Source organism: Schistocerca gregaria, chromosome 2 (assembly GCF_023897955.1).
Source record: "Schistocerca gregaria isolate iqSchGreg1 chromosome 2, iqSchGreg1.2, whole genome shotgun sequence".
Lineage (NCBI taxonomy): Eukaryota > Metazoa > Arthropoda > Insecta > Orthoptera > Acrididae > Schistocerca > Schistocerca gregaria.
The window spans coordinates 578,325,760-578,352,028 of NC_064921.1; positions in this window are offsets into that span (position 1 = coordinate 578,325,760).

The following is a 26,269-nucleotide window of genomic DNA, read 5'->3' on the forward strand; positions in this document are numbered from 1 at the left end:
CATGAATACATGGACCCTCCATGTCAGCAGGGGACTGCTCAAACTGGTAGAGACTTTGTAATGGTTTGGGGTGCGTGTAGGTGGAGTGATATGGAACAGCTGATACGTTACAGATACGACTCTGACAGGTAACACCTGTATTCGCTGTCAACGAGCAAAAATATCAAAACATACAATCGGTGCTTGTGGAACTTTGAGTGAATTTGACAATCGCTTTTCGCATATCTATGTTGATGTAATGGGACTATTTTATTGCTCTCAAGGCTTCACCTATGGTCGGCTTACAGCTGACAGTGTTGGCAGTTACCTACATTTTAATGAATCTCAATGCTTATCTGGTTCCGGGATATAACACTACAATTGCAGAAACGGATCGAGTACTAGACATAAAGCTGACTTCTTTGATGATACACCATTGCAGTGTGGCAGTCAAACTTTCATTTTCAACTTGAAGCAGCACAATCCGTCAATTGAACGAATAAATCTCTGATATCATTCTACAACATCTGTTTCCACTTACCCTGAGTTTATGACCTCCCCATGTTATTCACACACCACGATACACGGAGGAAACATCTTCAACCTTCCTACACAGATCCAAAGAAATACCTCAACCTCATCACTGGGTAGGGAGTAGAATGTGGCTGTAATTGATGCAGTTCAATATGTACTCTGCTAAGAATATCGATACACATTCGACTCGTTATTTACCTATTCATCGTATCCATACAAAGTAAATGTAAAAATACACATGTATTTGTTGCGGTTTTGTGTTGTTACATAATTTTGTTTAACAAAAGTGGTTCTAGTAGTATGTGGGTGTATAGGGAACACCCCCTCTTCTAAGGTTCATTTTGACCATAAAATTATTTCTTTTTTTAAGGTCCAAGTCTACCTTAAAAAGTATTTTGCTTATCTGTAGGGTGACCCTGTTTAAGATCTAATCTCACCATAAAACGCAATCAAAAGTTATGGATCAAACCAACCACAACCTCGCCAATGAGGTTTCCAAAAGTAATCTCTTTTAAAGTTGAAAACAACCATAAAAATTTAAAAAATTAACACCCCAGCCATAAAGATATTTTAAGGTTCTAAGTAACTATAAAACGCAATCAAAAGTAATGCTTAAAACTAACCATAAACAAAATTAAAGAAATGCCACAAACATTTATTAAAAATATGGCTCTAAGTAGCCATTAAAACCTACTCAAAAGTTCTGAGAAAAATTAAGGTTCACAACTACCCTAAATAACAGTCAAATTCCTGGTTAAAACCAACCATTATCCGAAATTAAAATTACCAGAAAACAGCATTAAATCTGTGGTGAAATTATCCATAAAAGTTACCAACGATTTTTTAAGGATGAATAAACATTTTTATTATCTACTGAGATGTGGTGGAAGTCTACCTTAAAATTATTTCTTATTTTCCGTAGGAAAATGGTTCTGTTAAACCTTAAAAAAACAATTCTCAATTTCTTATTTTCACGTAGGAAAATGGTTTGTGTCTACCTTAGTCTAATTATTATTTTCCGTAGGAAAATGGTTTGTGTCTACCTTAACGTATGCTATTACTTATCTTAAACTCTATGGTTTACGTCTACCTATTTATTTCAATAACCCCAAGGATATGTTTCTATAATACCACCAGCCTCAGGCTTAATCATTCTCTTATCATATTCGAATTTAAAGTTTTTGGTGACGTTCTTATTAATCAAGGTTTTTGTTTTGGAATCCCTGGTAATCATTTTGTAGTTTAACTCGACCTTATTAATCTCCTTATCAACTATTTGATTCATGGTAGTTATATTTAATGCTTTAGAGTTTTCATAATTTAACGTGAAACCTTTCACCTTCATTGTCTCCTTCCCCAGTTCATCAGTCCATTCTCCCAACATACAACCTGTTTCAACGGTGTTTGAACCATCATCTATGTAAACAACACTATCTGTATCGTAGTAGACCACATTTGACCCTAGCCTGTCTAGCATATCATAAAGTCGCAACCGAGCATTAGAAGTTGTAAATGCTGCTATAAACACGTTGGTAGAGTAGGAGTCTTCAACAAAATGATCTTTATACTTATAGGTGACTTGTACTATATTATCGTTAATAAATATCATATTGCTTACATCAAGCCTGTCATCCAACATTATTTGATACCACCTTTTAACATCCACTACATACTCACTCTGGGTCAAGTTTTGTCTTTGTCCGAATTTACCCCACAAAGAGTTTAAACAGATCTTAGCTACTGCTCGCTTTCCTGGGTTTGGAACCACCTCTTCGGGACTCAGATCGATATCAAGATATTTCTTAACTGATGAGATATACTCCTCAATAGTTTTAAAATCCTCTTTCCAGGGACTCGTTTCTAGCTTAATTTTCATAAAGTCCTTAACGTACCCTTTAAACAGGTCATTACTCTTTTCTTCAAAGTGCCAAACTTCATAAGTCTCCACCACTTTATACCCCTTCTCGATAGCTTTGTTCACTTCATCAGTTGTCCACGTTCCTGTTATAGCCCTTTCGTCGTCTGTGTGCTTACACCTACTACATTTATCTTCGAAACATTTTGTGCAAAGCGCAAATATCAACTTATCCTTCTTAATAGGCAAAACCGGATGATACAGCTTTCGGGGTGGTAGTACTTTACACTTGATCAAACCATACCAATCTTGATCATATTTTTTGGGTTTATAAATTTTTATAGGGTGACTGATAGGGAAGTAGTCGAAAAACATTACTGTAGGGTAGAGACTGCATACATCAATATATCGTAATATTTTACCTTTAACTTTCAGTTTCGCGGCATTAGTCCTTCCTCCATAAAAGGCATCACGTGGATTAAGTGGTTCAATAACATCAACTTTCTTATTCAAGCTTTGACGGCATGCTTTTGATTTTTCCCATTCACAGCTCCATATGTCGACTACTTTATAACCAGCATCGCGCAATTTTTGAGTACGTGTCATAGTCTTTGTCCAAAGATCATCCATAGTCTCATTGTTTACATTATTAATGGTCTCACAATCGTAACAGTCAGGACAACCGTGCCAAAAACAACCGTGGTATTGGTATACAGTCTTGGTAACTTTGTCGTATCCATCTACTTTTGCGCCTAGTATCCTCACTTCACCACCATTCAAAGCATGTTGTACACCCTTGAATGTGGTTAACCAAGCGATAGACTCTTTGCTGTACATTTCTTTCTTGTCACTCTTAATAACCGCCATAGTATTTTCCTGGAGGTACTTGGATCGATATATAGCCATACAAACACTTGCAATAGTTATGTACTTAAAGGGATCTATGTTGGCAATTTCCAGAAATTGTTTCCTAAGCTCTAGACAACCCCTACGCAGAATATCTACATCAGAGTTACAATATTCCATAAATTCTTTCTGAAAGTCAAATATATAATTTTCTTTAATCTTTTGGGTGTGCCACTCAAGGAACTCTTTTCTACCCTTAGCCTTCATCGTATCAATTCCGTAGTACTTCTTCTCAGGCATAGGTCCAATATAATTCTGGTTCTCCCTAGTATTGAAGAAATGGGGAAAGTAACCATTCTTAAGTTCTTTCAACCCGAACGTTTTGGGGAAGTCGCTCAAGGGTGAAGCCACAAAATTGTGGCTATCGATAATGCTTATTAGACCGTTTACCTCTAGCATCATCAGCTTTGTGCCATTGTATATAGTGTATGGTTTCAAAGTGTTCTCTATGCAGTATTTCAGGATGAATTGTGAGTCATACCCCTTTGCATTGTGGGCGATAGCCGTGTATCCTTGGTGGTCCTTTGATATCAGCCACTTACAGAACTCTTCGTTGGTGTTAAAGCTTACTTTTGTCCCGTCAAAGTAATGTGCTACTACCAGATTAGGAATGTGAACCCCTGTCTCCTGTTCAGCTTCATAATCGAACCAAATATACTTCTCAGTATACCTGCACCCGTTTTCATAAGTAATAATGTCAATTAAGACATTGTTCAATAGTACTTTGTACTCCTCTTCTGAAATTTCCCCTGCTAAGAAATGTTTCTGAAGATCCTTAATATGCGGTTTCTTGAACAGTTTTAACCTATTTTCATCCAAGAATTGTTTTAGAAAAGCGTTTTTATCGGTAGCCTTACAAATACACACTTCTTCACACTTCCCACCTTTCTGATGTTTATATTGGATGTAGCATTGATGTTCACCAGTCTTATAAGGTTGCATACAATTGTAGCAAAAAGAGTACCCACATTTGTGTTCTTTAGATCTAGATAAAATTATATTACACCCTCTACACTTATAAATTTCCTCACAAACCTCAGAGTGATTACTCAAACATTCCTGGTTATAACAATACCTATTACACTCTCCACAATACACTTTAGCTTTCTCTTCGGGCGCGTGCGCAGGTTTCTTGCACAAAATACACACATTCCTGTTCCTCTTACACTTATGCTTGTCTTTATTATTGTAAGGTGAGTCGCACTTGTCGCAGTAATAACAGCTTCCTAGAAAAGCTTTCATACTGTTAATGACGTCAAAATGGTTCCCGTTTTTGTATAAATAAAGTTTAGTATCCTTCTCTTGGCCCGAGTATATAACCGAATTAAAATTTTCGGCACACACAACCTTTATCTGAATACCCAATAATTCTTCTACATTCTTTATGTCCTCTAGAGTAAATCCTTCTTCGTTGTAGTTATCTAGTCTCTTGCACAGTTCTAGGGTTAAATCAGTTTGAATTTTTCTACCCATTCTGACCTGTTTAATATCCATCTCACTGAGCGGTCTATCGAGGACTTCATTCGAGTGGTATGTCAGTGCTGTTACAATAGCCCTCGGACAACACAAGTTATCTTTATTTTTTATCTGGGTAATGCATCTTTTAGTCCTCACATCTTCACTTAGATTTATTGTTTTCTGTGCTTTACCTTGTCCTCTTGGTACGTTCAGAATCTTAATATTGAACCTGGTCTGTGTGATATTTAAGTTCTCGTTAGAAGATAGAATTCTACCGATATGGTTCATGAATGTTCTAGCACTGACGTCAGATTGAACAACAGTCGAAATGTCGTGGGGGAAATTCGGATTGCTTGCTACTACTGTTAATTTGTCTCCTTTTTTGTAGTTTCCTTTCTCTTTGGCCAGTTTAATCATTGCGTTGATGGCGTTCTCAACTTGCATTAACTTATCAACTTTAATGGTGTAGTCTACTTCAGTGGCATTAAATTTCTTAATGAACCGTGAGTTTGCTTCAGTGATCTTGTATGGTGGCTTTCTTTCTTCCTTAGGTGATTCTATCAAGTCCTCGTGAAAGCTTAACTCTTGAGCTACTTTGTTTCGAAAGACAATGTCTTGCGTCTTCAAAATGGATTCAATTATTTCAGCCTTCCTCATCCTAACAGTCGCCTTAATGTTATTATTTCTTCCAATCTCTCGCAGCTGTGGTACCCTTAGCTTTTCCAAATCCTGCTTCTTATACAACATGTCCTTAGTCTTTTCCAAAGCTTCTTTAAGTTGCGATTTCTTCATTTTCGAAACACCACTAAGATTATAATCCTTAGCCAAGATCTTAAGATCTTCGCGGTATATTTTATTCTTCTTCTTCTCCTCCTTCTCTTCATTGTTTGGGTCATTCTTAAGATGAATCTTTGACTTCAAGTGCCTGGACCAATTCTTATAAGTGATGTCCACTCCACACTTGTTGCAGTGTTTACCTGCATAGTTATATTTCTTTCCTTCCGTCATATTCATTTATTTACTGATTTATTTTATTAAAAAAATTAAATAAAAATTCATTTTTTTAATTTCGAAAAAATCTTCTTACTACTTGCTACCAATAGTTTTAAGGTTTCGTAGACCTTAAAAATAATATTTGAATTTAGCCTGAGTCAGATTGTTCAGCCTCAGAGTCAGATTGTTCAGCCTCAGGATATTGCAGATGTTGTTTCATAATTTCTAATTTTAACTGCAATATTTCGATTTCTTTATCTTTTATTTTATTCTTAATTTTAAATTTTTCAATTTCTTGTTCAAGCTTAGCATTTAAATCAGTTAAACAAATTAATTTTTCAATTTCTTGTTCAAGCTTAGCATTTAAATCAGTTAAACATCCAGATAGTTCAGCCTCAGAGTCAGATAGTTCAGCCTCAGAGTCAGATTGTTCAGTGTCAGAGTCAGATAGTTCAGCCTCAGAGTCAGATTGTTCAGCCTCAGAGTCAGATTGTTCAGCCTCAGGGTCAGATTGTGGTATTATTTCAACCATCAACTTCTCAAATTGTTTTTCTAGCTGTGACATACCTTCACCTATTTTAAAGAGTTCTCTCTCGTCTTGTACCAATTCCATTATAGTCAGTTGTAAATACTGAAGGCTGCGCAGATAATTAAAAACAGGAAACAACAGATTTTCTGGCACCTTATTTATATCAAAACAAAGTGCTGCGGGGTTGTCATTGCCTTTCATTATAGCCGTCATGCTACAAGGAGGTATTAGTTTATTGCTCACAGACATTTATTATATGTATTATCTAATTAAAAAAATTAATTTTTGTCGAAAACAGCAAAACCTCGGCGCCGAGGAACCCTGTGGGGTCTTTTGTCTGTAACATTTCTTCGTCGTTGTCGTTGTTCTTCTGCCCCACAGGGTTTTTTTCCTCTTTGTTACCACGTCTCGTCCCATACTTCTTAGCAGATGAGGGAGAGCGGATCAGTGCGGACGTCTCATGACGTCACTCAAAATTCCACGATGAAAACTTTCCTCAGTTTTTTCTTCAGAAAGGTGGCCAGTCTTCCTGACCGAACGCGCTGAGCTACCGCGCCGGCGAAACAAATGCATTCGAGTAAGCTATTAATCTTACTCTCTTTCTCAGCATTACGCTTCATCTGACTTACTGTATATTTTTACTTACATTACGTAGTGTAACATACACAACAACACCCAAAAACAACAATTTATTAGCGGAAAATTTACGTTTAAGTGAATAATATACATTTAAGTTAAAATATTACGCTAGAGCAGCGCTGTTGTGACTAATGCAGGCACTCATGACATCGGCGGACCGACCTTCACCGTTGGCCTCCCAGCTGGCTATCGCAGTCGGAGCAGCCTTGGCCGTGAAGATGTCGCAAGAGGCGAGACACGTCACTTCATTCTAGCGTAAATGAAAAGAGCATTCTTCATATATAAATATTTTTACTAACCATTAACCGCCATTTTAGCGGTGATGGGTCAGAAGAACAAAAACGAGTCAAACGAACATTTTTTACTTATAATGGTCTTTTAAAGGTTATTTTTAAATCCAATTCAGGTACAGGATATCGATTTCGTGATTGGGCTACTAAAGTAGTATATACAGCTCATCTCGGTACTGATGAACAAAGATTTGAGCAAGCTTTAGATATTGCTGGAGTAAACGCAACTCTCGTAAAACAAGTCTTTGATACCTGTGTTACACAAGTACCATGCGTTTATCTCTTTTGTATAGGTAGAGTGTCAAAAATACTTAAATACTACCCCTGATTTCATTTATTTACTTATTTATTTTCTTTTTAAAATTATTTTTATTATTTCTATTCAAATAAATGAACAGAATAATTCTACTTTCAATATTATCATTTGTATCTGCTCACGATGAAGCAGCAGTAAAATATTTGCACAACTTTGGGTACTTAGACTACCAAGAAGATCAACTTTCTCAACTGAGTGAAGAAGCGTACAAAGATGCACTTACGTTATTCCAACAGAAATATCATCTCGTGGCTAATGGTGAGCTGACTGATGAAACTTTACAATTAATGAAAAACCCGAGGTGTGGCGTGGAAGATAACGTTTTAAGCTTTACTACACACATCTACAAGTGGAATAAGAAGAATATAAAATGGCATTACTATCTCGCAACTAGAAAAATGTTACAGGTGGCACAATCTGCATTTAAAATGTGGCAAGAACACACAGATCTTACTTTTGAGAACAGCAACCAAAGTCCTGATATTATCATTTCGACTAAGAGGGGAGCACACCGACGTCAAAACTCAGCCCTACAGTTCTGTCAACGAAGTTTTGATGGCAGAGGAAACGTATTAGCGCATGCAGATTATCCTAATTTGTACAACGACCCCATTGAAATTCACGTTGATCAGGATGAATATTGGTACGTGGAAATGGACAATAACACACCATCTTCACAAACAAACCTATTTACAGTGTTAGTTCACGAGATTGGTCACACACTGGGTATGGCACATTCAGATTTCTCTGAATCGGTGATGTACGCATTTTACAATAACACTATCACCACCCTATCTGAAGACGATATACGCGGTATTCAAAGTTTATATGGGAAACGTGCTTCTAGTAACCCTCCTACTCCAGCTTCTCCCTCAACCGAAGCCGTGCCTGAAAAGGAACCTGAACTGTGCAGACTGAAGCAGTTTGGAAGTTCTGTGATTGTGAATGAGTTTCTATACATTTTTTATGGAACGTGGGTTTGGATGACTGCTCTTAATAGTAATGACGAGCTTTCAAAACCGCAACTAATCACAGACTGGTTAACGTTTCTACCTCAACAATTCGAAAATGTATCTGCTGTTTATCAGAGACCATCAGGTGAAGTCGTTCTTATAATTAATAACATGATATACATGGTTCAGATACCGAGTTTAACGTTACAACCTGGTTACCCAAAAAGAGTATCTGATATAGGGTTGCGACAAAATTCTGTTGTACATGGAGCTGTGAACACTTACTCTGGTAGAACCTTCATTTTTTATGACCATATATATTTTGCAGAAATCGATGAATGTAGCTTGAAAGCAAAAGCTTATGGTGTGATTAGTAAAAGCTTCCCAGGAGTACCTTCAGCATTTGATTCTGTTTTTATATACATAAACGGTTTGCTGTACTTCTTCAAGGATGGTATATTATATGAATACAATGAATTCTCAAACGTACTAGTAAGAGCAGGTAAATTCGATCTTTCTTTATTTGGTATAAACTGTCCCAAGAAATCATCTTCATTTACAGCACTAGTGAAGAGCTTAAAAGATACTGTGACTCAGCTAGAAACATTAAAACCCTAACGAGAAATTTTTTTTAAATATTGCAGTAAATAAATGGAACGAAATCAACTGCTATTGAAACTTAACAGCGCCAACAAAACGTTTACGAAGCTGAATGAGTTAGAAAAGGGACACACTTATACCATTACAAATGCTGAGAATATAAGTACAAAATATGGCCAAAAGTTTTGTCTACAACTCGACAGTGAATACAAGATTATATTACCCGATAGATACACCAAATTATTAAGCTGGGATGATTGCAATACTTTGGTTGGATTAAAGATGTTATACAATGGTGTCAAAGAAACAAACAACGACAAGAAGGTACACGATATTGAGTTCTTTTAAATTGATTTTAATGGTTTTTAATCTCTTTAAAGAGATCTCTTTAAAGAGATTAAAATCTATACTAACTATCTACATCGTAAAACGTCTCAACGTCCCAACGTCCCAACGTCAACGTCAACGTCCCAACGTCAACGTCTCAACGTCCCAACGTCAACGTCCCAACGTCCCAACGTCCCAACGTCAACGTCAACGTCAACGTCAACGTCCCAACGTCAATGTCTCAACGTCCCAACGTCAACGTCCCAACGTCCCAACGTCCCAACGTCAACGTCAACGTCAACGTCCCAACGTCAACGTCAACGTCCCAACGTCAACGTCTCAACGTCCCAACGTCAACGTCCCAACGTCCCAACGTCCCAACGTCAACGTCAACGTCAACGTCTCAACGTCAACGTCCCAACGTCCCAACGTCAACGTCCCAACGTCCCAACGTCAACGTCAACGTCCCAACGTCAACGTCTCAACGTCCAACGAATAATTTTATTATTTTTCCTTAAATAAATGTTTGCAAAATATGATGAAAAGCTTGTTAAGCAAGCAAAAAAGAACAGAAAGAAATTTGAACAAATCAAAGACCAATTTAAAGAATGGAAAATTAAGCCTATAACCGAATACGAAAAATACAAAAAGGAGGACCAACCAGTAATTGACAAATTAGATGCGATAGGGAAAGAAGTGATTGACGCTATAGAAAAAAATCGTGAGATTGAAAAGCAGCTACTGCCTTACGATGGGGGGTTTGACGATATGTTCCCTATACCACTTACTCCTGAGGTAACATCGTTTGAGAGAAGCTTATTTGTTGATGACCCCATCACACCAAAGACACGTAAGAGGTTGGAGCCTATGTTGGAACAAATTGAAGACAAGGAACGGCAGAAGATGAAGGCTGTTTCAGACTACTCAACAACTTACCTGGGCCCAAAAGTTTCAAAATACTTAGGCGCTCTAGGTGACACAATTTTTGGTCTCCGTTTTGACAATGGAAGGCATTACATGGGTGACTCCGAAGTAACATTCAACAACGATAATATTATGGTGAAGGGTAACTCCTTTAAAGCCACCAATGGGTTTATGAAGCTCCTGACTCAGAAAACCGTAGCACCTGAAGAGTACACATCTGACGATCTTGATACCTATACAACTATGCTGAAGGTTACCAATGCGATATATCAGAACAATGATCCAAAGGGGAATAAACCCAAGTCAAGCAGTAGCGAAAAATACAACAACATCATTAAACCAATATGGCAGTCACTCAAGAAAGAACGTGGTAACTCGCCAAACACAAAGGGTGGTATGGGTTTTGTAAAGAGGTATACAGACAAACCAGTCGAGTACGTGTGGATGAATGATGTCAGAGATTTAATTGATAGGCTAATGGTTATTCATGGTGAAGAGAATGCTGGAAATAATAACTTCCACAATGAGAAGGTTGGAATAACCAAGATGCTTACGAGTAAATTTAATGACTTCATAGTAAATAATCCAAAGGGGATACCTTACCTAATTAGATTTCTAAACAATCTCCCTCATACATTCTGGAAGGCAGAAAGTTATGGAAAGGGCTTAGTGAACACGTTAATTAATAATCTCCCTGTTGAAATGCATTTACCTGGATACAATTACTGTGGTCAACTGGGCCACTGTTGTGCTTGAAAAGAGCATGGCAATACACACCTTGTTGCGGGAACGCCCTTAGAGCCTAATCTACCACCTCTATTTGGAAACTTTTAGAGGGAACCCGGGTAATGACCGGCTCCAACGGTAAAAACGATTAGGATTGGGTAATCCGCAGGCGAGTTCCTGTTCTAGCAAATATTGATATATGTTTTTGTGTTTAAATAAACGTAATGCACGGTACAATTTACAAGATAACAAACACTGTTGATAAACTGATATACATTGGTAGCACAACAGATAAGTTATGTAGAAGAATGGCAGGACACAGATCTGATGCACGAAAGAATAATGCCAAGCCTGTTTCACAACATATGAGAAACCTTGGTGTTGACAAGTTTAAAATAGAATTAGTTAGGTCTGTTATAGTGTCATCAAGAAAAGAGCTGAGAATTGTAGAGCAAGTTGAAATAGACAAATACAACCCCTCAGAGTTGCTTAATGTACTTCTAGCTTATTCTTACAATCGTGATAAGACGCGGGATCAAGAGAAAAAAAGAAAGGTTAGAAGAGACTACTATTACAAACACATGAAAGATCCGGAGTGGCACGAAAAAGAGAAACTCAGGCAAAAACTGAAAATGAGAGAAGTACGTGGGAAAGAGAAGTTCTACAGAGAAACTTTTAAAGAACTGTGCAGAATAGAAATTTAACACAGATCAGTCTAGTATGGAGCCGTCTCAGAGACTGAACGGGTGTGGTGGTGAGAAGCCTGATCAGCTTCCGTGATCCATTAAGATACAGTCCGGCCTTCGGGGAAACTTGAAGGGTGTACCGCCAGGTACCAAACTAGAAGAACGATTAGAAAGAGGAGATGCTGGAATAAATCCTCTAGATGAAGCTTGCAAAAGGCATGATATCGCATACAGGGATCATAAAGATTTGGAACAAAGACATCAAGCTGATAAAGAACTGCAGAAAGCGGCAAAGGAAAGGATTTTCAGTAAAGATGCTTCCCTAGGAGAAAGATTAGCTTCAACAGCTGTAGCTGGAATAATGTTTGGGAAAAGGAAGCTAGGTCTAGGGTTAGATGATAATGGATGGGCATTGTGAATGTGAATGAAGAGGTGTAATTTTAATGGGTCACAACCCATTAAAATTTAATATGAGTGTAGCATTAAAATATTTAATTTATTTGAGATAATAAATGAAAGGATTTAGTATTGACTACAACATTCCCTCCAGTGGGAATCCGAGAGCGAAATCTATTAAAATAAAACTGTCCAATGACGACCTGAAAAATCATGGCTTTCTAGATGCTTATCTTACAGAGACTCAAATGAAACAGAAAGCTAATAAACTTAAAAAAGGTGGTAGCTTATTGATAACATTTTCTATACCTGTTGTGAAGAAGATACTCGAGTACCTAAGCTCTAAGAGATTGAAAGAAGGTTCTGGATTGAATAAGCATGAAGGTGGATTTCTACCACTGATACTTGCAGCGTTGGGAGCAATCGGGTCTTTAGCTGGTGGTGCTGCGGCAATAACAAGTGCTGTGCACAAGAAGCAAAAGGAAGACGCAGAGTTAGCGGAGCAAAAGAGGCATAATCTTGAAATGGAAAAGAAAGCGGGATATGGTATTTTTTTAAAGAAAAAAGTCGAAAAAAAGTCGAAAAAATTGTGCAAAAGTATGATCACCCGTTGAGCAACTATGATATCGAGAGGTTAGCAAAGTCTTTAAAAATCAAAAATTTTAGAGGTGTATTCATGGCCGACGACCTACCGTTAGAACCTAAAGAAATCGAATCAGGGGTAGTTAACTTGGATACATCTGATCACATTGGTACTCACTGGATATGCTATTACAAGAAGGGTAATGAAAAATACGTTTTTGACTCATTCGGTGGCAGTATACCACAAACTTTAGTGAAATACCTGGGTCCTGACAATCTGTTTTACAACTCAGAAAGAATTCAGAATTTCGATCAGTTTATATGCGGTCATTTGTGTGTGATGGTACTGAAGCTATTTACAGATGGATGGAGTTTTATTAAAATTCTTGATACAATAAATGGATATTTTCGGAAACAAGATAAAGAAAGGTACTGAACAACTAGACGATGTCAGAGACGTCATGAACGGACTAGAATCTAGTATCAGTAAACTTAATATTAAGAAGTATTTCTCATTTTCAAAGAACTGGGTATCATTGAAAGGAAGGCGCATTGTAAACGTAGCAGATAGCGTAGGTGGATATGATGCAGTCACTAAAAGCCAGCTCGATGCTGTTAATGATGTTGCTAACGCCAAATACACAAGTATACTAACAACCCTTAATAATTATGTAAGTAAAACCAACCTCGACCATTATTACAGTAAAAAGGACCTAGAAAAAGTTTTCTCAGATTATTATACAAAAGGTGATTTATCTCAATACATCAACAAAACTGAACAAGGCCTGAACAAAATATGTGATAAACAAACAGTTGAATTCACTTTTATGACTGGATTAGAACAACAAACGTACACCTTCGAGTATGATTTTGTACTGAAAAAAGTTATTGTCATTGGAAAAGATATAAACAAAGATTTAACATTTAATGATTTTGATGTTTCAGTAAATGTACATGACAAATTACACGTAATTGAGGACAAGCATAACCCAATATTAATTCATAAAGGAAATTTCCTAACCGTAAGACTAAAAGAGTCGGCGAAGACAGTCCCTGTTGACGTAAGACTCTTACTATTTGGCGAACTAGCATCAGTTAAAGATGCTATTGACGAGGGCTTAGAATCTTGATCTTTAATTTTCAATTAAATAAATGATAGAACAGAAACATATTTGGTGCCTAAGGTGCAAGAGATTTACTGCTACACTTCAGCCTCACACTGTTGCCACGAAAAACGGTCGTCATAGGATTGAGGGCTATTGTGGGGTGTGTAATACCAAGAAAAGTAAGTTTATAAAAATAAAGTAATGTCTGCGACAAGTAAAAGTATTCGTGAAGAAATTATACATGAGCTTCACAAACCACTGAGAAAGAATTTTCCAAGAAAACCTGTTAAATCCTATGGTATAGATGATTTGTGGCAAGCTGACTTGGTTGAGATGGATTCTGGTCACCTTAAAGGTATATCAAAATTCAACAACGGTATGAAGTATTTACTGACTGTAATAGACGTATTTTCAAAGTATGCTTGGGCTATTCCTGTTAAAGATAAATCAGGTGAAAGTATTACCAGCGCTTTTAAAGGTATACTACAAGAAAGGAAACCAAAACACTTACAAACAGATAATGGCAAAGAATTCTACAATAAACACTTTAAAGAGCTCATGAAGATTGAAGGTGTAAATCATTACTCTACGTTTACAGAACTTAAGGCTTCAGTAGTTGAAAGGTTCAATAGGACTTTAAAGGAAAGAATGTGGAAACAATTTGCTCTTCAGGGCAATCAAAAGTGGGTTGACTTACTACCTAAACTGGTATATGACTACAACAACAGAAAACATAGGACAATAGGGATGAAACCTATAGAGGTAGATGAAAAGAATGCAAAAAAGGTGGTGAAGGCCGCTTTTACAGCGGAACTCAAAACAGATGCACCCAAGTTCAAGATAGGTGACAAAGTTAGGATAAGTAAACTTAAAGGCTTGTTCGAGAAAGGTTATACTGCTAATTGGTCGACAGAAATATTTGAAGTGACTCAGATTAATAACACAAGTCCGACTACATACAAGTTAAAAGATACAAGTGAAGAAGAAATTAAAGGAAGTTTTTACGAACAGGAGTTACAAAAGACAAAGTATCCAGATGTGTATCTTGTAGAAAAAGTTTTAAGAAAAAAGGGTGACAAAGTATTTGTTAAATGGCTAGGTTTTGATAGCTCACACAATAGTTGGGTAAACAGAAAAAATGTGGTATTTTAATGGTTAAAAAACCATTAAAATCTGATAAAAGTTTTAATTTTATTACGGTACCTACCGTCATACAGCTTTTGAGTCATGTCAACAGTTATGAATCCAAAGTCCTCATTCCACACCTTACTGCAAAGCTCTCTAAAGTCATTCCATTTAAAGTCTCCACCTACAAATTCGTCGTAGATGTGTTTCAAATTAATGTCATCTTGTCTAAATATGTTCAAAAAGTTAAGGTTGTCTCTCACCAACTGCTTGGGTATTTTAGAATACGTTTGCGCTAAGTAGAAACAGTCAATGTTCTTATGTCTTCCTCTGGTAAAGTATTCTCTTACAATATCTTGGTTTTCTGATATAAAGTCGTCAAACACTACAACGGAGCACTCTTCACATTCGTCTAATGGTATAATGTCATCACAGTTACTAACAAATGTAGCTACCTTCTCATTGTGTTCATTTTCAATTCTTTCACATTTTTCCATAAGATGTTTGTACTTAAACTGTTCTAAGCTTTTCGAGTAGATGTACAAGTGTTTAATGGTGTTCCAGTTAAGCCATCCAGGGCACAGAAGGTAATTATCAACCATTAAAGTTGTTTTACCACATCCACTTGGTCCAACGATGGCGCAACGAATTGAACTAGGTAATAACTTCCCATGTCTGCTTTTGATTTGTTTTTCTCGAATTCTGATCTTTGGATCCCAATCAGTCATTTTACTTTTTTATTTACTACTTAATAAATGAATAGAATTTTTGAAATTAGTGGTACATCCTCAAACTTAAAAAAGAGGCTTAATGTACCAATAAGAAACATGTATACAAAGGTTGGTTTGGTCGGATTTTATTCAACATTCTTAACTCCAAATGTCACAAAGGATAATAACAGATTACACTATGAGAAAGATGGTGTGGTTAATACTTTAAATATTCCATCAGGGCAGTACAGTCTAGACAATTTAGAGAGGTGTATTCAGACCCAGGAACCTTTCAATGCTAGTAATATAAAGATTAAGGCTAACGAAATCCTAAATAGAGTTGAGATAGAAAGCTTAGACTTTAAGCTGTATTTTAATAAGGAATGTAGTATTGGGAGGATGCTAGGTTTTAGAGACGAAATTGTGGAACCTGCAACAAAAGTTGTTGCAAATGAGCTACCGAAAATAATCCCTTTTGAAAAAATTAAAGTGCATTTTAACTTAGCTGATGGTATGTTTGTAAAGGATTCTGACCACTTTCATCGAGAGACAAATATTATTGCTTGTTTTAAACCCAAGTTGGAAATGTGTGGTCACTTACAGTTTGGCAGTCCAATTATATACGAACCGTGTTATCCATTATTTTTCCCTGTGCACGATAAAGTTCAAAACCTGGAAGTAAGTGTAACGGATGAAAATGATGCTGCGATAGATTTTGGAGGAGCGTCGGTAACAGTTCTTTTAGAAATGTTTTAATTAAAATCTTGCAGTAAATAAAATGAATAAAATAGAAAGTTATCAGTGGCAGTCTTTTCCAGTAAATGAGAAGACTAGAAATAATTTAAACCTACCGAACAAAGATGTAGAAATAGACATCAAAGTTGGTGATGGTTGGTTTGACAACAATGCTTACTTGTATATGACCTATAATGTTACTCACGCAAATGGATCAGATTACACTTCTTACGAAGGTAAATCGAATGTTAAACTCGTTGACAACTTTCCGACACAGTTATGGAGTGCAGTAATTGTTAAGAAAAGAGGTCACATAATCTACAGGTTAGAGCATCCAAGCATTTCGTCGACGGTTTTATACCACCTTACTTCTTCTCTCGACGATGACATTAGATTCGAGGGTAATTTCATTAACAATGGTAAGTTACGAAAAAAGGAAAACGAGGTACTGTATCCGTTAAAAATGTTGGGTGGATTTTTTAAAGATTACAAAGAAATCATGTGGGAAGGAGACCTAACAGTAACTTTTGTGGGAAGCGCAAACGCTGGCGATGCCTTGTTTAGATGGTTTTCAAAAAATAATAGTGGTGCAGATATTGAAGGCTCTCGACCTGAGTTGGGTAAAGTAACCATTACCAGTTTAGAGATTAGAGTACCCATTGTTAAGTATGAGCCTAACTATGAATTAGAGCTAAGAGAAAAGATGCTAAAGGATCCTAAGATTCCGATTTCATTTTTTGATCTTCAGACGCAGGAAATAGCAGGAATTAGTGGTAAGAGAAACTTTGAGCTAGATATAACGAATTACTACAATTCTATGGAGTTTGACATGCCTTATTTTGTATTTGTGGTGTTTCAGACCAACAGGAAAGGAAACCAAGATGCTGATTCATCAGTGTATGATCACGTTCATCTCCAAAACATTTATCTAAAGAATGGTAGAAATGAGATATTTCCTGAAGAACTGTGGAACATAGATCCTCCAGACACTTGTTTGAAGGCATACAATGCATTTGCAGACTTTAAGAGAATAACTGAATTGAAAGATGACCATAAAATTAGTGCATACAGTTTCATTAACTCGTACCCTATTTACGTAATCAATATGAGTAGGAGAAAGAATGTTGTCACTGCTCAAAAAACAGCGATGAAGTTGTCAGCGACTTTTAATGCGCCTATTCCTGAAAACACTTTAGCATACACAATTATGTATGGTAAAAGAAACTTGACTTACGATCTTAAGCATGGACTAATTACTGAAAACTTTTGATGGAGAAGTTTTAATTTTAATGGTTCATTAACCATTAAAATTAAGGTAGACGTAAACCATAGAGTTTAAGATAAGTAATAGCATACGTTAAGGTAGACACAAACCATTTTCCTACGGAAAATAATAATTAGACTAAGGTAGACACAAACCATTTTCCTACGTGAAAATAAGAAATTGAGAATTGTTTTTTTAAGGTTTAACAGAACCATTTTCCTACGGAAAATAAGAAATAATTTTAAGGTAGACTTCCACCACATCTCAGTAGATAATAAAAATGTTTATTCATCCTTAAAAAATCGTTGGTAACTTTTATGGATAATTTCACCACAGATTTAATGCTGTTTTCTGGTAATTTTAATTTCGGATAATGGTTGGTTTTAACCAGGAATTTGACTGTTATTTAGGGTAGTTGTGAACCTTAATTTTTCTCAGAACTTTTGAGTAGGTTTTAATGGCTACTTAGAGCCATATTTTTAATAAATGTTTGTGGCATTTCTTTAATTTTGTTTATGGTTAGTTTTAAGCATTACTTTTGATTGCGTTTTATAGTTACTTAGAACCTTAAAATATCTTTATGGCTGGGGTGTTAATTTTTTAAATTTTTATGGTTGTTTTCAACTTTAAAAGAGATTACTTTTGGAAACCTCATTGGCGAGGTTGTGGTTGGTTTGATCCATAACTTTTGATTGCGTTTTATGGTGAGATTAGATCTTAAACAGGGTCACCCTACAGATAAGCAAAATACTTTTTAAGGTAGACTTGGACCTTAAAAAAAGAAATAATTTTATGGTCAAAATGAACCTTAGAAGAGGGGGTGTTCCCTATACACCCACATACTACTGGTTCTAAATAAATAGTAATTTAAACTAAAACTACAGTGCAAAGCCAACACATTAAGCCATCTTAGAATTCCTATAGCTCCTCAGATGATGAACAGTTTGAAAGAACGTTAAAATGTGGTGAAAGGTATTTTTGAGGTAGATAAGATAAAGATGAAAGTGGAAGACACCTGGGGAAAAGTCGCACTACGCATAATGTAACCATTGTTGTCATTTAGTTTACGCACCATGAATGAATTTTCCGGTGAATTACATTATGCTGAAACGAGATTTTAAGCTGCAGAATGTGTCCAGAGGAGGTTGGGAAATCCAGACATAAATTATAGTTATGAAGTACAAATTAAAACTGAATAAATTATAGAAAAGAGGAAAACTGAAGATGTGGGATCTCGATAAGTTGACATAATGTGGGGTAGTTGAGTGTTTCGATGTGAGTGTTAGGGAACGATGGACTGAAACTAGGGTACGGTACATAACAGAATATGAAAGAGTGATTCCAATTAGGGATCAGTTAATCGAAAAAGGGAAGACCTAATGGAATTCATTCGATAACACTCGAGATACAGAATTTCACTGAAGGAATATATCTATCTGCCGTAAACGAAGTAGGTAAAAACCAATTTAGACGGTTAAAAATGAGAGTGAAAGAACGTGCAGAATAACACAGCAGGAATGTCTAGACGAGAAATGAAGAGATGTAGAAGAAGCATGCATAGTTATAGGAGAAATAGATGCCACCCATAGGTAAATTTAAGAGACCTTTGGGCAAAAGAGAAGAAGCCGTATGAATATCAAGAGGTCGGAGTGCAAACCACTAATAAGCATTGAAAGGAAAGGTGAAAGCTCTAAGGAATATGGGGAAGAACTGTAGGAGAGAAATGAATCTGAAGGCAATATTATAGACAAGTAAGAAGAAGTAGATGAAACTAACATGGAAGACGTAGCCCTTCGAGGCGAATTTCACAGAGTACTGAAAGATCTAATTCGAAGCAATGCACTGGAGTAGACGACATTCCATCAGAACAGCTGGGATCCTTGGGAGAACCGGCCATGACAAAACTATTCTACTACGTACGCAAGATATATCACACAGATAAACACCCTCAAACTTTATGAAAAAAATGTTACCTCGAACTGCAAAGAAGGCAGGTGCTGAAAAATGAGAATATTACCGATTATCCTTATAATAAGTCAACGTTGCAAAATAATGGCACAAATTGCTTGCAGCAGAACGGAAAACTCATAGAAGCCAACGTCGAGGAACGTCAGTTTGTTTCTCTATCAAATAAAGAAACATGGCAGGCAGTATTGACTTGAAAGTTTCATAAATGCGCTTCTGTAATTACGTTTGTCGCTGTTGCTATGAATACATTCCTTGAAACTTTAAGATTGTCAGGGATAAAAGACCTGATGCGATAGATTACAGACAACTAGTAGAGAAACCAGACTACAGTTATATGAGTGGAAGTACATGAAAGCATGTGGTGTTTGAGAATGAAGTGAAATGGAGTTGTAGCTTACCCCAACGTTACTCAATACGTAGGAGACAGTGTTGTACCTAGAGTACAGTGTATCCAGAAATACGTGATGTATTTAGGTTGACAAACTGACTCAAGTCACTTCGTACTGGAGACTGCCATAAGCAATATACGCGGTATTCTAGAGTATTTGCAGTATTTCCTGCGTCTTCCGAAAGGAAGTGCTAGTAGCAAAGATGACGATCAGTGAATAGATAGCGTTTTGTGTTTTGCAGTTTGCAAGGACTGAATTTGTTCAAAGAGTGCAGAGTGGAAACATGACAACACGTTATGTGCACTTCTGGTGGTCAGGAAATCCCACGAGGTAGTACAGTTACAACGGAACTTCCCTAAATTCAATGTTATGTGTACCATATTCCGGTGTTTCGGCGCAGCAATTGTGCTTTGTTTATCTCATCATAGTGCGCTAGAACTGTGGATCTTTCCTCAGCTGGAAGAAGCTTATCTACAAAACTATATTAAGCAGAGAGATTGTGAGGCGCCTCAATGCCATAGCTCAGTACGCAATTGGTTAAGCGACTTTGTACCGGACTGCTGGATTGCCAGCAAATACCGGGTGGCATAACTTGTTTGTCACGATCTCCGCATTCACTCGATCTTACGCCAAGCGATTTTTTCCTTTGCCTTTCATAACTGGATCCATGTACCGACCTCACAACTCAGATGATACGGTTGCTGAAAAGATCAAAGAAAACTTGGGTCTACTATCTAACACGTACACAACTTCTACATTAGTAGTTGGTGGTGACTTCAATTTATCCTCGATATGTTGGTGAATGTACATGTTTAAATCTGGAGGTACGCATCATCCGAAATTGTGCTAAGCGCAATCTTTGAAAATTCCTTCGAGCAGTTAGTTCGTGAACCTACTCGAATAAAAAAAGTTTGTGGATACACACCTGACTTCTTAGGAACAAATAATCCTGAGCTAATAATGATCATCAAAACGAATACACTGATTAGTGAACACAGGGTTGTGGCAGCGAGGCTGAATGCCGTAATTCCCAAATCCTAAAACACATAAAAATTCCCTTGACACCTTCCTCAGAAACAGTATCCACTCCTTCCAAATATAGAATGTAAGTGTATACCAGACGTACCTTTAATTCAAAGAAACAGTATCGACAGCAGTTGTGAGACTCAGACCAAATAAGTTAACAAAACGCCCATGGCACATAAAACACGTCAGAACATTGTCGCAGAAACAGCGAAAAAAGGATGCCAAAATCCCCAAGATGTGTGATGTTTTGCAGAAGATGGATGTCAATGAGAGATGCTTATAATAGTTTCCTCAACGAAAGTTTATTTCGAAACGTGTCAGAACACCCAAAGAAGTAAGCTAGCGGCAAGACACGGTCAATGCCTTCTCTGCGCGATAACAATGGAAATACTATCGACGACAGAGCTGCTAGAGCTGATTTACTGAACATAGCTTTTTGAAATTTCTTCGCCAAAGAAGACGAAATAAGTATTGCAGATTTCGAATGAAGAGCAGCTGCCAACGTTAGTAGCTTAGAAGTATACATCTTCGGTGTAATGAAGCAACTTAATTCGCTTAACAAAAGCAATTCTTCTGGTCAAGATTGTATACCAAGTACGTTCCCTTCAGAGTATGCTTATGCAGTAGCTCCAAAGTACCGTATACAAGTGCTCTCTCGACATAGATCCGTGTCCAAAGACTGGGAAGTTGCACAGGTCACACCAATATCCAACAAAGACAGTAGAAGTAATCCACTAAATTACAGGCATATATCATTAAGGTTTGTATGCCACAGGATTTTGGAATATGTATTGTGTTCGAACGTTATCAGTTACCTCGAAGAGAACGGTCCAAACAAAAAACAAACGGCTCGAAGCGCTATGGGGCATAACATTTGAGGTCATCAGTCCCCTAGACTTAGAACTACTTAAACCTAACTAACCTAAGAACATCACACACATCCATGCTCGAGGCAGGATTCGAACCTGAGACCGCAGCAGCAACGCGGTTCTGGACTAAAGCGCCGAGAACCGCTCGGTCACAGCGGCCGGCGAGAAAGGTCCGTTGAGAAGCGGGAAACAGGGATTTACGATACATCTCTCTTGTGAAACACAACTAGCTCTTTACTCATATGAAGTGTTGAGTGCTATCGACAAGAAACCTCAAATTGATTCCGTTTTCATAGATTTCCAGAAGACTTTAGACACTGTATTTCACAAGCGGCTTGTAATCAAATTGCGTGCTTAAGGAATATCGTCTCTGGTATGCGACTTTCGTGTCAAAGAGGTCACAGTTCGTAGTATTTGACGGAAAGGCTTCCCGTAAAACAGAGCTGATTTCTGGCGTTCTGGAAGGTAGTGTTATAGGCTCCCTACTGTTCCTTATTTATGTAAATTATTTAGGAAACAATGTGAGCAACCGCTTCAAGTATTTGGAGTTAATGCTGTCGTTTCTAGTCTAGTAAAGTAAGTGAAAACGATTTAGAAAGATATTCTTACTATGCGAAAATTAGCAATAAGGTCATCCACATAATTGCTAAAGGGAATCCGTTAAACTAAGGTTACACGATAAATCAGTCAGCCGTAAATTCAACTAAATATCTAGGAATTAGAATTACGGTCAACTTAAATTGGGAAGAACATACAGAAAATGTTGTAAAGGTGAACCAAAGTCCGCGGTTTATTGGCAGAACACTTAGAAACTGCAACTGATTTACTAAAGAGATTGCCTGCTCTACATTTATTAGTCCTCTTTTGGAGTACTGCTGTGAGGCGTGGTATCTTTACCAGATAGAATCAGCGGACTACATCGGGAAAGTTCAAAGAAGTGCAGCACGTTTTGTACTATCGATAAATAGGGGATAGACAGTCACGGACGTGATACAGAATTTGGGGTGAATATCATTAAAACAAAGGCGATTCTCAGTGTGGCAGGATCTCCTCTCGAAATTTCAACCACCAATTTTTTTTTCTCAGAATGCGAAAACATTTTGCTGACGAGTACCTGCAGAGAGAGAATCGATTGCATAATAAAATAAGGGAGATCATTGCTGAGATGAGTATCCATGTAGATACAGATGTAGAAATGGATATATTAACTGCCATGAAAGGTTGTGGGTTCGATTCTTCCCTAACACGTAGTTTGTAAGTTGTGACCTTCCAGCACAGGAGCATTTAGTTGTATACATCTTTCCCACCCCAACCCAACCCCCCTAACCAATTCACAGCAATCACGCTTGCACACTTTCGTTGAGTAGTGCCGGGGAGCTACGCTGTCTTTAAGAAAGTAAGGTTGTTATTGTAATACGGACAGCTGCAGCTCCGCGGGAAATACACTCCTGGAAATGGAAAAAAGAACACATTGACACCGGTGTGTCAGACCCACCATACTTGCTCCGGACATTGCGAGAGGGCTGTACAAGCAATGATCACACGCACGGCACAGCGGACACACCAGGAACCGCGGTGTTGGCCGTCGAATGGCGCAAACTGCGCAGCATTTGTGCACCGCCGCCGTCAGTGCCAGCCAGTTTGCCGTGGCATACGGAGCTCCATCGCAGTCTTTAACACTGCTAGCATGCCGCGACAGCGTGGACGTGAACCGTATGTGCAGTTGACGGACTTTGAGCGAGGGCGTATAGTGGGCATGCGGGAGGCCGGGTGGACGTACCGCCGAATTGCTCAACACGTGGGGCGTGAGGTCTCCACAGTACATCGATGTTGTCGCCAGTCGTCGGCGGAAGGTGCACGTGCCCGTCGACCTGGGACCAGATCGCAGTGACGCACGGATGCACGCCAAGACCGTAGGATCCTGCGCAGTGCCGTAGGGGACCGCACAGCCACTTCCCAGCAAATTAGGGACACTGTTGCTCCTGGGGTATCGGCGAGGACCATTCGCAACCGTCTCCATGAATCTGGGCTACAATCCCGCACACCGTTAGGCCGTCTTCCGCTCACGCCCCAACATCGTGCAGCCCGCCTCCAGTGGTGTCGCGACAGGCGTGAATGGAGGGACGAATGGAGACGTGTCGTCTTCTGCGATGAGAGTCGCTTCTGCCTTGGTGCCAATGATGGTCGTATGCGTGTTTGGCGCCGTGCAGGTGAGCGCCACAATCAGGACTGCATACGACCGAGGTACACAGGGCCAACACCCGGCATCATGGTGTGGGGAGCGATCTTCTACACTGGCCGTACACCTCTGGTGATCGTCGAGGGGACACTGAATAGTGCACGGTACATCCAAACCGTCATCGAACCCATCGTTCTACCATTCCTAGACCGGCAAGGGAACTTGCTGTTCCAACAGGACAATGCACTTCCGCATGTATCCCGTGCCACCCAACGTGCTCTAGAAGGTGTAAGTCGACTACCCTGGCCAGCAAGATCCCCCGATCTGTCCCCCATCGAGCGTGTTTGGGACTGGATGAAGTGTCGTCTCACGCGGTCTGCAGGTCCAGCACGAACGCTGGTCCAACTGAGGCACCAGGTGGAAATGGCATGGCAAGCCGTTCCACAGGACTACATCCAGCATCTCTACGATCATCTCCATGGGAGAATAGCAGCCTGCATTGCTGCGAAAGGTGGATATACACTATACTAGTGCCGACATTGTGCATGCTCTGTTGCCTGTGTGTATGTGCCTGTGGTTCTGTCAGTGTGATCATGTGATGTATCTGACCCCAGAAATGTGTCAATAAAGTTTCCCCTTCCTGGGACAATGAATTCACGGTGTTCTTATTCCAATTTCCAGGAGTGTAAGAAACAATGGGGTAACAGCAGCGTAATGTTGGCATGAGGATTGTTCTCACGATTGATAGACTATAGCTTTAACCACTGTCAGTGAGACAGCTTATTGATTTGTTCACTGAACACCGCCCGTAAATGCCAATTAAAACTTCGTGGGCCCTAAGTGCGCAGAACTACAGCGAGTAGAGGAAAAGTGATACTGATGGGGGAAGCTTGAAGGGAGGACAAAGTGCTTCGGACAGAGGCAGATGGAATTGTCAACCGCTGGGATGTTGATTTTAACTAGAGTTCTTGTCTTCTTTGCTAAGAGACGCGCTCTGCAGAACACGATGCGAAGATACGACTTCACGATAAGCGTTGAAATTTAATGTTTCTGAAAATGAATGTGAGCTGCCGCAGGTGGTATTTTGTAGAAGAGCCACACTAGTGGGGACAAAGAGCCGCACGTGGCTCGCTAGCAACGGTTAGCTGACTTCTGATCTAATGCAGCTGAAACTACGACCGAGTGTTACAACGAATGGGCCGTCGCTTGCGGGGAAGACACGTCTTGGAAGCTGGGTAGGCCTGGTTCTTCGGCCCGCCCCTTCTCATAACTCCCGCTGCAGCCGGCGGAGGCCTCCCTGCGACAACAATGGCAGCCCGGTTCGCCGTAAGTTTCATTACAATTGGCCGCTAAGCCGGATCCAACGGCCGCTGCTGCGCCCGTGGGGAACCCGCCTTCTGCCGCTTCATCAGCTCTTATTCCAGACGACGCGACTCTGAAAGACGTTCCGCGCGTCTGCGAGACAGTTTCTGTAAAAGCCTTTCTGCTGGACTGCTTCTTCTAGTTCGTTGTGAGGGAAACAACGTTGTTCACGGACTCGCACAGCCGGTGAAGTACGGTAAGTAGCAGAGCTTTTCGTGTTGTGGTCGTCAGTAAGAAGACTTTTGATCCAGCTATCTGTGTTGTGCACGCCTTTGCATCTCGACGTAACTACTGCAGCCAGCATACATTTGAACACGATTATTGTTGTCAAGCCTCGGTGAACCTTAAATTGCCGACTGAGGATTTTTTTATGTTTCAATATACGTTTGGTCAATCGATGTCTTCTTTTAGTCGTATTATGCAACAGTCACATTCAGTACCTCCTCATCCACTCTCTAATCTTCCTTAACAGTCTGTTGTCACGATTCACAGCTGCGCAAGGATGTATCGCAGAGAAATGCTATCAGAATATAGAAAATTCCTTTTTCTTTCTTCAGAATCGCTGTTGTTACTATTCCCGTTGTGTGGTTTATATTCTATTTGTGGGAGTGCCTCTATTTTTCTGCCAAATGAAAAAACTCATCTAACATCTTCTGTGCCTTACTTTGTCATCTAATTACTTCAGTACTCATCGACTGATTAATTAGACCGCGTCGCATTATCCTTATTTCGCTTTTGCTGCTGCTCATTCGATAATTTTTTTTATTTTGTTTTTAGGAATCCGAATGTTAAAGCATGTTTTAAGGTACAAATTAGTGATGTACCTCTAAACAAATATTCTTT